This window comes from Humulus lupulus, chromosome 2 (genome assembly GCF_963169125.1).
Source record: "Humulus lupulus chromosome 2, drHumLupu1.1, whole genome shotgun sequence".
In the NCBI taxonomy this organism is placed as follows: Eukaryota; Viridiplantae; Streptophyta; class Magnoliopsida; order Rosales; family Cannabaceae; genus Humulus; species Humulus lupulus.
Window position 1 is genome coordinate 46,343,872 of NC_084794.1, and position 17,786 is coordinate 46,361,657.

The following is a 17,786-nucleotide window of genomic DNA, read 5'->3' on the forward strand; positions in this document are numbered from 1 at the left end:
CAAACTGCTACTTTGCTCGCTAGGATTGTCTCATGCTGAATACTCCAAATATATCCACATAATAATGTGGTCTCATCATATATCACAAATATATAACCATTTATTCAAATATACCTCTACCGAGTCAAAATTATGAATTGCCCTTCTAATAATAAACGACCCACACACATATTTAACACACTTAAACATGCAATATTAGTCATATAATAATATAACTCACATAATCATGCATATTATCACATAATAATACCATAAACCAATTATTGCCTTCCTGGCCCCCTAATCAAGGCACTAAGTCATATTATGGAATTTGGAATGTTACAAGTACCCTCCAGGATCAAGAGCACATGCCCATCAGGGGGCCCCAATAGTGCAATCGCATGGAGCCCCTTATGGCTCCCAGACTGGGATGCCATATCCCCCCGGAACCGTGCCCCCTCGGGTAGATGGCCACGTAGACACCATATCAGGAGGACAGCACCTGGGAGGAACATCTCGGAATGACCAGAAGAGGTACCTCAGTGAGCTCAACCATGACCATGAGGTGTGTGCGTTGGTCCAGACTGTTGGAGATGTGCCCTGAAAGCATATGTAGTAGACATTGTTTTTATGAAATAAATAAATAAATTGAATTTGTTATGCATATATTTTATGGACTATATTATTCTATGATAATATTATGTAAATATCAGGAAAATTCCTAAGTTCATGAATGTAATCTCAAACACGTATTAGTACGAGAGGATTGTGTTTGAGATAAATGAACTTGAATAGTTCGCAGTAAAATAAAGTTATGGAATCTTTAGATTAATTACTGCAAGTACGGTCCACTAGTATTATGAATACATGTGATCTAGATCCGGATCACTAGTGTGGTAGGACACTTTGGTGGAGGAGCTTTATATATTAGAGAATATATAGAACTGGACCAAATATGTTTATTAATACTTAGTTAAATACCGTTTCGAAGTATTAATTAAATATATCAACTGATGATCATATACAAATAGATCTTAATCCTGAGGTTACTATGAACTCCTGTTTATGTTATATGAGTTCTTCGATTCACTTGTTAGGGTCTGTCAGAATGATCAGGCTAAAAACTTTTGTTTTGGGAACTCATTAATATAGATGGCTGGGGACATAGTATACAGATATGGAATCTATACCTTATCGCAAGAGATTGAATGATGGTTCTCTTAAGGGTTGACTTTTGGGACTGAAAGGTTATTGAGCTCAAATTCATAATTTAGTTATGAATTAACCTTCACTAGTAGAGTCAATGGTACTTAAGGAAACAAGACATAATTAAAAGGGTAAAACGGTAATTTTATTCCCGATTAATTATGAACTATTATTAGAGGGTCAAGTTGTATGCAATGATTAAATCAATGGACGCTTTATGATTATAAAGTACTCAGTAAATGAAATGTCTATAATTACAAGAGTTCAATCTCATATTTATAGTGGAATAATCATGAGATTAATAAATTAAGATTATTTAATTAAAGAGTGTAATTAATAATCTCAAATTTATTGGAGCTTGGAATTATAGGTCCATAGGTCCCCATAGCGGCTTTATCAACACTGTTCAAGGTAAGAGTTGATATGAAGGGAAAATAGTTTAAAGACATATTTAGGAAGAAATTTGTTCTTCAGGCCAAATATGCAATTATATGATAATGGTGATTAATTAATTAATTAAAAATTAGTTGTAGTTAACCAAATTAATTAATATTTAATTATTATATAATTTTCGAAATTATATTAAATAATTAAATTAATTTTCGAAATTTAATTAAATAATTAATTAATTATAATTTTTTGAAATTATAATAAATTAAATATTTAATTTCGAAAATTTGGGTTTAATTAATTAGTAGAATTAATTAAATATCTTTATTTGAGTGGGAGAAAATAATCTGATAAGTTCAAATTGGATTTGAATTTAAAAGATTAATATTTATTCAAATAATTAATTATATTTGATAATTAATTAAAAAGATAATTAATTTGAATTCAAATTTGAATTAGTTATCAGGTTGTTAGATCTTATCTGACAAAGAAATTTGAATAAATAATTAAATAAAATTTGAAAAACAAATATCCCTAGAAATGAGGAAGCTACACGTTCACACACAGTCTAGGACTGTGTGTGGCATGTAGCACCAGTGTTTTTCAGGGATGGGATTTTCAATTTTATTTAATTAATTAATTAATTAATGGATAATTCGAAAATTGGTTTTTGGATTTTTTTCATTAATGGAATAATTAATTAATTAAAAATTAAATTGTAAAATGGTTACAGATTTAATTTTAAATTTTGAATTTTTTCTGTTAAGTATGACTGATCAGAAAATTATTAAGACAAGAAGAAAAAAAAAGAGTGAGACTACTCTGAACATTCGCTCCGTGAAAATAGAACGATAGTTTTCTCTCTCCTTGAAAATAAAGAACCAATTCTCAGGCCTATTCTCTTGATCTCATGAGTTGAGTACATCAAGAAGAATCACAAATAAACTATCCTTCATTCTCTAAGTGCCCACACATTTCTTGAGGTGTAGAGAACGCTTTGGAAGATCTTGGTGTGAGTACGTGGAGCGGCTTGGATAGGAAGATCGTTCTAAATACGAGAAGATAGCAAGGACACTTGATAGGCTTCAAGAGGTATGATTTCTATCACTATCTTGCTTATGATTAATGTATGTATATTAATGGATCCGCATATTTAAGGTAGTTTAAATATGTTACAAAATTTTTTTTGTACACTGGGCCAACAACACCACCTTTCCACTGCGTATTAGGAAACTCGTTCCTAACACAGACTTCAGCCCAGCGTCCAAAGCTGATGAATCTATCGATAATGTTCACAAAGGAGGATGCCCGGAATGTCCACTTCCCACTTCACGACCCCTTGATCATTGATGCCCAAATAGCCAACAAAAGAGTATCTCGAGTGTTGCTGGACAATGGGATTTCTGTCAATGTCCTATTTATGTTGGCCTTCACGGTGATTAGCATTAGAGCCCATGGAGGAGGTTGAGGAGGTGTGCATCAGTGACACCAACCCGACCAAAGTAATCCGGGTAGGAAGAAATTTGAATCCGGAGGTCAGGGCTGTCGTAACTGCCTAGGTAAAAGAAAACAAGGATGTCCTGGCCTGGTCCCACACGAATATGACCGGGATTGACTGCAACATCGTATGTCATGCCCTGAACATCGACGAGAACGCAACTCCCATTCAGGAGAAGTGTAAAGAACGCCCTAGACTAATACTTACAAAACATTCGCATAACATAGCTTATAAAAGAATACCGTCCATTATTAAAGTCTCAGGGGGACTTATTTAAAATCATGCAAGTTGGCGCCATAAGTTTAAAATAAAACATAGGTTTTTATGCAAGGTTCAAGAAAACCAAATAATTTAAATAATAGAGTCCCACTGATAATTTTAGGAAAAGTCTCTTAAAACAAAACATAATTTAAATGGCGTTACACGTTGATCGTTTTATCGTCCATAGGATTGCCCCACACCATACACCCCATGATGAAAGAACTCCTCACGTCACCACGCGTGCCATAGAGAAAACCTATTTGCTACCTGGAAGGAAAGTAAGGGGGTGAGCTAAAAGCCCAGTAAGGAAGTACAAACAAATAAGCAAGTAAGAAAAACAACAAACAACCAAACACTAACGCTCATCTAAAACATCATGGTATCATAACATAATCGTAACATTTCATCATATCATAACATAAATATGACATATCATCATATCATAACATAAATGTAACATTTCATCATATCATAACATAAATGTAACATTTCATCATATCTTAACATAAATGTAACATTTCATCATATCATAACATAAATGTGACATATCATCATATCACAAACATACAGCATACATGATGAGCATGGAACGCTAGTTGTCCATGTCACCCTATGAGGTAAACAGGAGATCACTGGTCCTTGAATAACCTCGGCGCGTCCGCCCTAGGAGTCACGTCTCAATGTCCTTAGTAACTCGTTCGATGTATCTAACATCGAAATCTGTTTGATGTATCTAACATCGCATTCTGTTTGATGTATCTAACATCCATACACATATCACATTCAACAGATCATCACATTAAGGCATTCAAAATTTCATAACAGTTCATTCATATAATAGCCTTACCATTCATAGCATAAAATCATAAAATCTATCTAACTTCCTTACCTCAGGTCCAAGCTAAGAATTTCACAATCTTTTCAACGAGCCTATATCATAATCAAAATAACGTTTCTTAGGTTCATAAAATTACTATTTTGCCCTTCCATACAACTCATGTGTGCATGGGCCATGCACTCATGATAACAGTTACACTAAAACATGCAATTATCGCCAAAAGAATAATGCCCGTTCTACTCATTTTACTAACATGATTGCTTTATAAAAATTACATAGTTGAATAATAATCATTATTCTGGACGTAAAAGTTCATTTGCATGTAACATGCATACGTGGGAATGTTGCGTAATAAAGACGTTTTCAAAAACGATAATTCTACATTTCTTGCTTTTATTGTTTGAAAATCAATAGCCATATTACATGCTTTATGTTTCTTTAAAATTTCTAAGTTGATTAAATTTCTCAAAAACTTTATTTTATTTTATAAATTTATTTTATTTTAGCTCAAAATAAAATATGTGACATTTTCATTAAATAAATAATAATTTATCAAGAATTACCCAACAAGCTTGGATTTAATTAAAATACCTATTTTAATATGTTTCTTTAGAAAAATATATTTTATCATTGTGTTACAAAAATGATGTGAAAAATATATTTTAAGTGTGGAAAAATACATTTTGATTTAATTTATTTAAGACTTAGTTTTTAAGTAGTAAAAACCCATATGTGACAATTTAATAACAATTGTTAACCTTTTTAAAACAAACTTTCAGCCATTACTTATTTTATTCAAAAATCACAAATAAATAGAGTCTAAATATTTTTCTCAATCAAAATAAAGAAAAATCATTATTTATCAAAATATGCATTCATACCATTAAAATATCATTTTTCAATATTACCATAACTTAGGAAAAATAATTTATTCCAAAAATTACTCAAATTCATTTTTAGTGAAACTTACTTCATATTTTATTACAAAATTCCAGCAACTATTATTATCATTAAAAAATCACCATATTCAATTTTATAAACCCATATTTTTCTCAAAATTCAATAAAAATTCTGTAGGAAATTAATTGAGTAAAATATCATAACATGAGACTTAAAATCCTCTTTTAGTTTCATAAAAATTAACATATTCATCAAGAACATTATTTATGCATGCAACTCATCTTTTTATCAACTTTTACCCAATTATTTACAAAAAAACAGCAAGCTTATTTCTTTATAAAACTCAACTTTTGTCTCAAAAATTACATAAAATCATACATGCTTAAAATCTCATTATACTCTTATAATATGCATGATTCTAATATCACTAACATAATCACAGGAATCCTTTTAAAAACCATTTGTTGCAATTCCATGAAAACCAACAAAACACTATCAATAAAATAACATATAGTAATTTATAAGTACCATACTCACATATGCCTTATATTAACCTAACATGTTTCTATCATTATTTCATGCATCTTATAATTTAATCATTCAAAATATAACATGCATCTAACAAAATTTCATGATCAAAATATCAAGATTACCACTTATTCTCTTACCCACATATCATAGGTCCTAAAACATGGATCTAATATATTGTAAATCACACAACATATCAAGAACACCCTTGGGTGTACCTAGGCTGAAATCACCATACAAGTATTCATAGATTATTACAATTTTTTTTTATGCATAGCAAAATCAACATCACAACCCTTAAACACAAATCATACTCTCACAAAATCCAAATCCTATACATCAATCCTACCAAAATCAACCATTAGCACCATTAGCAAAACCTCATATACAACCCACCAAAAACAATATAAGGCTAAGGAAAAGACCATTACCTCTCTTGATTGTAAAAATCAAGAACACAAAAGATCAATACCCCAAACTCCACACCGTTGTTCAAGCCTAGGGTTTTTTTTTTTTTATGGGAAAGCCACCATGAGGAGGAGGAAGAACCCAAACACACACAAGAAAATAACACAAATCAAAATCATATTATCAAAAAAAAGATTATGCAAAGAGAAAAAAACAAGAAGACATACTCTAGGGGGTTCCTCTTCACTTTCTCCTTCCTTCTTCCTTTCTTTCTTTCTTCCTCTCTCTCTCTCTCTCTCTCTCTCTCTCTCTCTCTAGGTCACGGCAGCCACACACACACACAAGAGCAATGGCTCTTCTCTCCTTTCATAGCCCCTTTATCACAAATCCCCCCATAAAGTCTCCCCAAAGACAATAAGGTAAGTTTCCATTTCTCTTTTATTTTTCTTAATTTCTCTTTATTTCAAAAAGATACAAAGGAATAAAATGTGATCATGCCTATCCCCAAATGATCATGGTCTTCAATTTTTGATTTTTACCATCTTAAGGAAAGTATTCCTTTCCCACTAGGTCACACGCCCACTTCCTATTTCCCTCTTCTTTTCCCTTTTTTTTTATAAATAAATTACCCAAATAAATCTAAAATAAGGAAACATAAAATGTGTAGAAAATCTACACATGTGCACCATGCTACCATGCACTAGCACACACTAAATCACTAGGGTGCATTACTATCTATCATGCACCTTAGTGCATTCCACCATAGCTCACATAATTACCTCATTTGTCACACTTAAATAAAATGTAACACTAATAGTAAAATAACATGTTACACAATTATTCACTTATTAAATTAATTAACCAAAACACTTCTAACAATTAAATAAAATAACACACAATCAAATAAAACAAATAATCAACCAAATAAAATAACAACACTTAAATAAAACAATTCATCACACTTAACATTTAAATCAAATAAATCACAAAAATTTAAATAATCTAAAAAAAAAATTTGGTGCACTACAAGAAGCGAGGGCCACTGGGCGCGGAAAGGGCAAAGGTTGTCAAGCTAGAAATCGAGAAGTTATCCTCGATAAACTTCATCCGGGAGGCCCTGTATCTTGTTTGGCTAGTGATTCCGGTGTTAGTGCCAAACCCAAATGGGACATGGAGGACTTGCATCAACTTCACGGATATCAACAAAGCATGCACAAAGGACTGCTTCCCTCTCCCCCGGATAGACCAGATGGTGGATGCTACGTCTGGGTACGAGTTGATAAGCTTCATGTATGCCTACTCCGGCTACAACTACATTTCAATGCATGTAGTAGACCAAGAACACACCAACTTCAAGATAGACAAAGGTGTATACTGCTACATTGTCATGCCCTTTGGGCTCAAGAATTCCAGAGCCACCTATCAAAGACTGGTCAACATTATGTTTCGAAACCTACTCGAGAAGAACATGGAAGTCTACATGGGTGACATGTTGATCAAGTGCAAGACATCGGCCCAACATGTCGATGACTTGGCGGAAGCATTCCCCATTATCCAAAAGTACGAGAAGAAGTTAAATCCCAAGAAATGCACTTTTGGCGTGTTATCTGGGAAGTTTTTGGGCTTCATAGTAAGCTCAAGAGAGATAGAAGCCAACCCGAATAAGATCAGAGCATGAATCGACATGACATCGTCACGGAAACACAAAGATGTTCAAAGCATGACCGGAAGAATAGCATCTTTAAGCCGCTTTGTGTCAAAGTCCACAGACAAGTGCTTCCCGTTCTTCAACATACTTCGCGGAAACCAGAGGTTCGAGTGGACGGTTGAGTGCGAAAAGGCTTTCTGAAAATTGAAGGAGCATCTGACCCAAGTGCCAATCTTGTCAAAACCGGTGGATGGGGAACCACTGTACCTATATTTGGCAGTCCAGTTAATGCCATCAGCACCGCCTCAGTGCGAGAAGAGGGAAAAATCAAAATCCCAGTCTATTACGTAAGCAAAAGGTTGTTGGACATGGAGTCTAGATATCCATTGATTGAGAAGTTGACATTTTACTTAATGACCGCTTCTACGAAGTTAAGACCTTACTTTCAGGCACATGCCATCAAGGTACTAATGAACCATACCCTACGACAAGTGTTACAAAAACCCAAGTCATCAGGAAGACTTTTGAAGTGGGGCATGGAGCCAAGCCAGTTCAATATTGCCTACATCCCAAGAGTCTCCACCAAGGGACAGGCCCTGGTCGAATTCATCGTAGACTGCACCGGGATAACTGAGGACGAAGAGCTAACTGACCCCGTAGTGCCCGTTTGGAAGATCTTTGTTGATGGAGCCTCCAATGAGAATGGGGTCGAGGTCGAGTTCATTCTAATATTCCCTCAAGGTTACCAGTTGCAAAGCGCCCTATAGTTCCGATTCGAAGCGTCAAACAATGAGGATAAGCACGAGGCCATGCTGGCCAGATTACGCTTAGCTCGGGAATTGGGGGCCGAGAACATCGAAGTCCACAGCAACTCCCAATTGGTGGTAAGATAGATTTCGGGAGAATACCAAATGAAGGGAGAGAAGATGGCCGCCTACGTGATGCAAACTCAGGAGTTACTCCAATCTTTCAAAACTTACTTCATCTGCCAGATCCCAATGGAACACAACGTGTTTGCAGACACACTGGAAAAATTGGCCACGAATGTTGAAGCAGAACTCTCTGAGGTAGTCCCAATCTACCATCTGCCCACGCCAAGTATTCAAGCCTCTGCAATCATCAATGCCATCGATTACACAACGTCCTGGATGGGGCCTCTCATCCATTATCTAACCACTGGGCAATCGCCCACGGACAGGGTCGCCACTAAAAGTTTCAGTACCAGGCTCCTAGATACATCAAGATGGATGGAAAGCCCTATCGCATGGGGTTTTCCATGCCCTATCTTCTATTCATATCCGGGACTAAAATGAGTGCAATCATGCACGAAGGCTTAAGCGAATATCACACAACAAGACTTAGCTTCTCCAAGAAGATCCTAAGGAATGGATATTTTTGGCCAACCATGAAGAAGGACTGTGTAGATTTCGTCCGCAAGTGCGAACAATGCCAAAGCTACACGAAGATCCCGCGTGCTCCTCCCATGGAGATAACCCTGATGACCAGTACCTGATCTTTTGCAGTTTGGGGAATTGATTTGGTAGGATCCCTCCTGACCGGGAAGGGCAGAGTAAAATATGCCATTGTAGCTGTCGACTATCATGCCAAGTGGGTCGAAGCAGAACCAATGAGCACCATTACCTCCAAAAAGGCTCTGGACTTCATCATCAACAATATTGTATGCCGACATGGCCTCCCTCACAAAATTGTGTCTGATAATGGGAAGCAATTTGATAGCATCCACTTCATCGACTTTTGTGAAAGACATGGAATCATCAAAATCTTTTCCGATGTCACAAAGCCTCAAGCAAACAGGAAAACAGAGGTCGTGAACAAGATTTTGAAGAGGACACTAAAGAGAAAGGTACGAGCTTGCAAGAGCAAGTGGCCGGAAGAGTTTCCCCGCATCCTATGGGCCTACTGGACCATGGAAAGAACATCAACCGGACATACTCCCTATTCGATGGTGTACGGATGGGAAGCAGTCATCCCAGTAGAAACAACAGTCCCGGCGGTACTATCAGTAGTCAGGAGGATTTAACCCTGTTTTTCTAACATTTTTACTTTCAAGTAATGTATGCCCCAGGGCCATTTCTTATTTAATGAAAATGGTGTGAACAAAACACCATAAGAAATGTTTTAAGAAAAGAAAAAGTTCATGTCCGTCTCTAATTTTTACATGAACAAATGACCTAAGACTACACTATTTGGTTACTTGGGGGGTAGGACCATCTATATAGTCGAGGATTAAAAACAAAGGAGGATGCAAGGTTCAAAGCCTAGTCCTAATCCAAATTTGTATATATTGGGGGTCCAAAACCCAACTCCCAAAAAAGGACACAAGGCTCAAAGCCCAGTCCTAATCCGGATTCATATTTTCCGGGGGGTTCAAAACCCAACTCCCAAAAGATTGGTCCAAACCTAACGTGGTCTAGCATAGCCTAATCCGTATTTATTATTTCCCTAAAATGGTCCAGGACCGTTGGAACTTGAATCTTAGGTTTAAATTAATTAAATTTAGTCTTGTAAACGGTCCAGGTCATTGGAACCTAAACCTCAGGTTTGAGATAAGTTAATCAACTAATTTCTTCCTAAGTCATATCTTTAATGGCCCAGGCCGTTAAAATAAAGTCATGTCTGAAAATTCCATAACGGTCCAGGTCGTTGGAACCTGAACATCAAAGTTAGGACAAAGTAAGTAGATAATATTTGATAATTCCTTAATGGTCCAAGCCGTTGGAATCTGAACCTTGGGTTCGGGATAAGTTAATTAACTAAGTCAATCTAAGGAATCCATAACAGTCCATGCCGTTGGAACCTGAACCATAGAATCAGGATAAACCAGTTAAGTTACATTCGGTAAGTCCAAAACGGTCCAACGCGTCAAGACCTGAACTTTGGTTTCAAGACTAAGTAAATACCTTCTACAATTTTCCCTTAATGGTCCTGGCCATTGGAACCAAGATTTCACATTTAATCCTTATTCATGCATAGTGGTAAAACACTTAGTGAATTTTTTAAGGAAAAAATAAATGAATATAAAGCAGGAATCATTGTACAAAGACAAAAACAAATATAATAAGCAATTTGTTATCCCAAAAAATTGACATGTCTAACACAGCATTAAGTTTGGACACGTGGAGTAGACAGGGCAGACCCCCTCGATAGAATGATCAACATATTTTTGTAGGATATACGACAAGTCACTACTCGACATACTATCACAGAGGCCCAGCTGGTCAAAGCACACTTGACAAATGAATAACAGTCACTGCTCAGTACGCTTGCCAGGATAGCAAATGGTCGGTATGACAAGAAAACATACCTGCTCGACTGAAAGCAGTTACACTCACCATTAACAGTCTGCATGAATTGCCCAACCACCTGCAAAGAGCGCCTAACAGCCCTGAAGACTTGGTCAAACCTCCTAACAAATAGGACAGCAACCACCTACGAGAAAAAGGGATATTTCCCCATCTGTTATGCTCAAGCGCAACTAGTGGACAAAGGGGATAGTATAAATACAAACTCTCCACCATAACGGAGGGGGTTCAGAAAAATAGCCTACCGACCAGCACTAGGAACATACCGAGCAGTTTGGCTTGGTACTTAGCAGTGATTCTATCATTGTATTGTCTTTTACATATAGAAATCCACTTGTAATCCCTTGTGATATTGTGTAAACCTTCAAGATTAATACAAATCTAAGAGGATGTAGGCCATTACCGATCATTGGGGCCGAACCTCTATAAATCCTGGTGTTCTCTATTATTTATTGCTCATTATTACTAGGTTCTTGGTTTATTTATGGTGTATAGATTGTCTAATTGAAAGCTCTCTAATTAATTATTTAACTTTGCGTCAGTTGGCTAAAAAAATAGTCGACATTTTGGTGCTTTCATTGAGAGGCTAAGACAATCACAGTTGAATTCTATTGCTGCAAGAGTGGTAGTCTCAACCAGAAGGTCAAGCCAAGAGCCTCCAGAGGTCAAGGCTGAAATCTCCTGCCAAGTCCCATCAATGAGCAATTTCAATGGGCAGTGAAGTGACTTGCCTCCTAGAAATCCATCTGGTGTTAGAAGGCAAACCGCTGGGCCCACTACACCAGGACACGGAGTTGCTGCCTCCGCTAGAATCACCCATGCAGGAACGTCAGGTGGAGCTACTGCTGTAATGCCCCAAATTCTCCGATGTATTTAGCAGCGTGAACAGTAGGCTGGGAGGGTCGTACTTGCTTAATTATGTTATTAATTGATTAAATGCATGTATCTGTTGATTATATTAAGATATGATGTGAAATGCATGCATATGTGTCCATATTTCTTATTACAGGGGTGTGATGGTAATTTGGCCCGTTGAGGGTAAATTAAATTATTTGTACGCATGTTGGTAATATAGATTGAGACCACATTATGATGTGGGTTTGTTCGAGCCATTTGGCATGAGACGATCAAGGAATGTTGAATATCGGTTTGGTCATAACGGGCTTAAGCTCGGGGCTCGGGGTGAGTCTCGGGGTGCTTTTAATGTTTAGAGTGTTACCGGATGTGAAGTATTGGTGTTTGAGAATATTGAGATTAGCGGGAATTGGGAAGCATTAATTATCATTAAGGGTGTTGGTGGAAAGTGTCAAAATTACCCTTGAGTTAGCCTTAGAAACTTTTAAAGACCTAGGGGTATTATGGTCATTTGTGATTTGGATATATATGATGTATAGATGGCTGTGAAACAGAACCCAAAACAGAGTTCCCATCTTCTCCTTCCCGTACCTTCACCTTCCACCATCTTCCTTGTGAGATTTGAGATCTTGTTGAGGATTTGAGCTTAGGAGCTAAGCCTTGATACTTTGGGAGAGTGTTCCACTGTGGAAGAGCACCATAACCTGAACTTGAGGTAAGATTTTAGCCATTAATTTCCATGTATGCTCTGTTTTCGTTTTAGGATTTCAGCTTTAGAATTTGGTGTGGAAAGTTGGAATCAAGGGGAGTTCTTGTGGGGTTTTACTTGGGTTATGATGGGGCAGAGTTATGGGTGATGTTTGGAGGTTTAAATGGGTGTTTGAAAGAGTTTTGGGTGGTGTTTAAACTGGGTTTGAAGGGTTGGTTCTAAGAGAAATCGTAGAGGAAGAAAAACAGGGGTTTTGGCTGAACTGGGTGTTGCGTCGCGGCATGGCCAGGGAGAACCGCGGCCCTTGGTGAAATCTAAGTTTGGGCGCCTCTGTTTGAGGGGCGGACCGCGGCATGGCCAAGGAGGGCCGCGGCCCTTAAGGCATTTTTGGCCAAAGTGAGCTTTTTAGCATGGGGATTCAAGCCTAAGGCCTCAGGAATGAACCTACTACCCGGTTGAGTAGTGTTTGAGGTCTCGGATGTTAGGTTTTGGTTTGGGAACCTTTTATTATTCATTTTATTGATAGAATCCCATGATTTGGTTATGACCAGGTAACCGCTAAAGGACCAAAAAGTCGATCGTTCTCAGGGTCACTCTTTTATTTGTTCTTGCTCGAACCGGAGGTAAGAAAACTGCACCCCAAGTGTGACATGCATGGATGTTTGTGAGGCATGTTGGTTATGTAATATGGACATGGATTGAACATGGAATGCTTAGCATATGTTGTTCGCTTGTGCATAGCACTGACTAATTAGTCAGGTTCGGCAGTGGTACTGGGCACTGGTCACGTTGCACTGACTTGTCAGTCAGAATTGGCAAAGGTGTTAGTGTCAGCTGTGAAGCTGTGACTTATTAGTCAAGTTCGGCGGTGATACTGGACACTGGTCACTTAGCGTTGACTTATTAGTCAAGGAAGGACTTAGCGTGGTTCACGCAAGCCAACGGAGATTAGATCTAATCGACCATTAGCATTGGATGGCTCAAAGAGCATTAATGCCTGACTGACCCTGAGGGTCGATGAACAAACAGAGCTTGGAGGCTGGTGGCTTACCTAGCAGCCACTCTCCCGCTAGAAAAGAGAGCCTGGAGGCTAGTGGCTTACCTAGCAACCACTCTCCCGCTAAAATCATGTGATGTTCATTTGCTTGTTGAAAGCTTTATGTTCAGTATGATTATAATGATAATCATTTGATAATGTTTATGAGAAGTGTTATGTTTTCTTGCTGGGCTTTGGCTCATGGGTGCTATGTGGTGCAGGTAAAGGGAAAGAAAAGCTCACCTAGACTTGAGTGGAGAGCTGATGTGGTGGTGTGTACATATGCGGCCGCTTGACCACCACGGTCAAGGTGTTCTCAGAGGAGCTAGGGGGTTTACCCTATTTTTGCCGCTTAGGTCGGCGGGATTGTAAATTTAAAACTGTAATGACCATTTTGTACTGAGAACCACTTGTAAATGTTTTGTTTAGCTCTGCAGAGCAGTTTGTAATAAAAATCTCCATTTCCTTTTTATTGGTTTTATACCTTAACCTGTTAATTACACTTAGAGCACGTTTTTGACCAAAGGACTCAGGTAACGAGTCAAATTTCTGGTCCACCGTTCACCGTAACTGTTCTGGGGTAGCCAGGGCGTTACAACTTGGTATCAGAGCAATGCCAAGGTTAAGGTTCTTGTAGACTGGCTGGGCATGTACACACATCACTAAAGTCAAGCTCGACTCTTGGTTTGGTAACTCTTTATGTAGTTATGTGCATAACTGCCTAAATGTGGTGCAAACGCTTTACCTGTATGCATGAGTCACTGTGTTGGCCTTGTGCCCCTGAAATATTATGAACTGTTATGTGATACATGCTGAGTGCTGAGTGCCATAAACATGTATCTGCTTGTGCATATTGAATGACTGTGGAATATGATAATTGTCTGCTTGTTCTTGGACCGTGAGGCGGCAAGAGGTTTAGTTATTACTACCTGACTGGCCGTATTGGTTATTGTTTCAGTAAGGTATCAGTGACAGAATGAACCCAGAACAGACAGACACTACAGCTGGCCAGAGTGGTCAGGGTTAGAATAATGACAATAGTCAGGGTCAAGAGAATGACCAATCCCAGATTCCACAGCCAGCACCTACAAACTGGCAGCAGTTATTTAATGATTTGCAGGCTATAGTGTTGAAACAAGGGGAGGAGCTTCGTCTCCTGAGGCAGCAGCAAGTGCCTGCAGTGGTTAATGTGTCAGAGGCACCTTCTGTGTCAGTGCCAGTTATTGGGCAGCAGCCTGGGGTTGAAAATAGATTGGAACCTCTTTACGAACGGTTCAAGAAACAGCAACCTCCAGTTTTTGAAGGCAGCGCTGATCCTATTAAAGCTGAACAATGGAAGAGCATGCTTAACACTATTCTTGACTTTATGAAGGTAGTGGGTAGTGAGAGGGTGGCCTGTGCTGCCTATATGTTTCGGGAAGATGCCCGGATATGGTGGGAAGTGGTTGGTCAGACCAAAGATGTTAATCTCCTGAGCTGGGAGGAATTTCAGACTTTGTTTAATGAGAAGTACTATAACGATGCTATACGAGCGGCGAAGGCCGATGAGTTTATGAGGCTACTTCAGGGAAGCTTATCAGTGACTGAATATGCCTTAAAGTTTGACCATTTGGCAAAGTTTGCCAAAGTGTTGGTGCCCACTGATGGGACCAGGAGAGAGAGATTCCTCCAGAGGCTACAGCCCAGGTTAGCTCGTGATGTTCGCATCACCACTGTGGCAGGAGTCACTACTTATGCACAGGTGATGGAGAAGGCACTCACAGCTGAGAGTGCAGAGATTAAGATCTGGCGTGACAATGCAGCCAAAAGGGATTTCAGGAGGCCAGGTCCTCCATTTGTTGGTTCTGGTAGAGGTGTTGGCCCCAGTGATCAGAAGAGGAAGGTTCCTGATACCTTCCCAGTTCCAGGTCCTGACAGGAGACCTCATGGTGTTACAATAGGTCGTCCTGGGAGCAATGAAGCCTGGAAGGCTCGCCCTGAATGCCCTAGGTGCAAGAGGCGCAATTTGGGAGAGTGTAGGGAAAAGGCCTGCTTTCTGTGTGGAGTAGTGGGTCACCTTAAGAAAGATTGCCCTCAGATAGGGAAAGAAGAACCCAGAAAGGTGGACAGCCCTTGACTCAAGCAGAAGCTGAGGCTTCCCCCTTAGTTGTTACAGGTCAGCTTCTTAGTGCAGGAACCCCTTATCGTGTGTTAATTGATTCTGGTGCTACACATTCCTTTGTTGCTAGTAGCATTATTGATAGGTTGTGTAGACCTTGTGATTTCTATGCTGTGGGGCTTGGTACCTTGTTACCCACTGGGGAGATAGTGGTGTCCAAAAGGTGGGTCAGATCTTTGCCTGCGATAGTAGAGGGCAGAGAGTTGTCAGTGGACCTGATAGAGTTAGTTATGATTGACTTTGATATGATACTGGGTATGGATTGGTTGGCAAAGTATGGGGCAACTATTGACTGTAGAAGGAAGATGGTCACCTTTGAGCATGAAGGTGAGGATCCTTTTGTGTTTGTTGGTACTGTGCATGGACCCCGTATTCCTATGATTTCTATGTTGAGGGCCAGGGATCTTTTGCAGAGAGGATGCATTGGATTCTTAGCCAGTGTGATAGATACCACCCAGGTCATGCTAGTGAGACCAGAGGATACTAGGCTTGTATGTGAGTTTCTGGATGTGTTTCCAAAAGATTTGCCAGGGTTGCCACCACACAGGGAGATTGAGTTCGTTATAGAACTGGCACCAGGGACGGAGCCAGTGTCTAGAGCACCATACAGAATGGCTCCAGCTGAGTTGAAATAATTGAAAGTACAGTTGCAAGAACTGCTAGATTTGGGTTTCATTAGACCTAGTTTCTCACCCTGGGGTGCGCCAGTTCTGTTTGTGAAAAAGAAAGATGGTTCTCTGAGAATGTGTATAGATTACAGGGAACTGAATAAATTGACAATTAAGAACCGATATCCTTTGCCAAGGATAGATGACCTGTTCGATCAATTGCAAGGTAAGAAGGTATTCTCTAAGATCGACCTTCGTTCTGGTTATCATCAGTTGAGGGTCAAGGAGGGAGATATACCGAAGACTGCTTTTCGTACCAGGTATGGGCATTATGAGTTTCTGGTTATGTCATTTGGATTGACTAATGCTCCTGCTGCTTTTATGGATATGATGAACAGAGTGTTCAAGGATTACTTAGACCAGTTTGTGATCGTCTTCATCGATGATATTCTGGTGTATTCTCAGACTGAGTTGGAACATGAGCAGCATCTGAGGTTGGTTCTACAGAGACTGAGAGAGCACAGGTTGTTTGCTAAGTTTAAGAAGTGTGAGTTCTGGTTGTCTCAGGTATCCTTTCTTGGACACATTGTCAGTAAGGAGGGGATTAAGGTGGATCCAGCAAAGATCGAAGCAGTCAGAGATTGGCCAAGGCCAAAGAATGCTTATGAGGTTAGAAGTTTCCTTGGGTTGGCAGGTTATTACAGGCGGTTCGTGGAAGGGTTTTCAAAGATTGCTAGTGCTTTGACTGAGCTGACACGCAAGAGCCAGAAGTTTGTGTGGTCAGATAAGTGTGAGAACAGCTTCCAGGAACTGAAGCAGAGGTTGATTACAGCTCCGATTCTGAGTCTTCCGACAGACCAGGAGAAGTTTGTGATTTACTGTGACGCTTCTCATCAGGGTTTGGGCTGTGTTTTGATGCAATCAGAGAGGGTTATTGCCTATGCTTCTCGTCAGTTGAAGGAGTATGAAAAGAGGTATCCTACTCATGATCTGGAGTTGGCGGCTGTGGTTTTTGCTTTGAAGATATGGAGGCACTATCTCTATGGAGAGAAGTGTGAGATCTATACAGACCACAAGAGCCTGAAGTACTTCTTCACCCAGAAAGACCTGAATATGAGGCAAAGGTTTTGGCTGGAGTTAGTGAAAGACTATGATTGTGAGATTTTGTATCACCCAGGGAAAGCCAACGTGGTAGCTGATGCCTTGAGCCAGAAGGGTCCGGGGCAGATTCATGGTATGAGGCTGATAGCCAAAGAGTTAGCAGATGATATGACCAGAGCTGGTATAGAGTTGCTGGTGGGCCAGTTGGCTAACATTACGCTACAGTCTACACTGTTAAAGAGGATCAAAGAGGGTAAGTTGAGTGATCCACAGCTGATCAGGATTAGAGATGATGTTCTGGCTGGAGCATCCAGAGATTATATAGTGTCTGAGGTAGGCT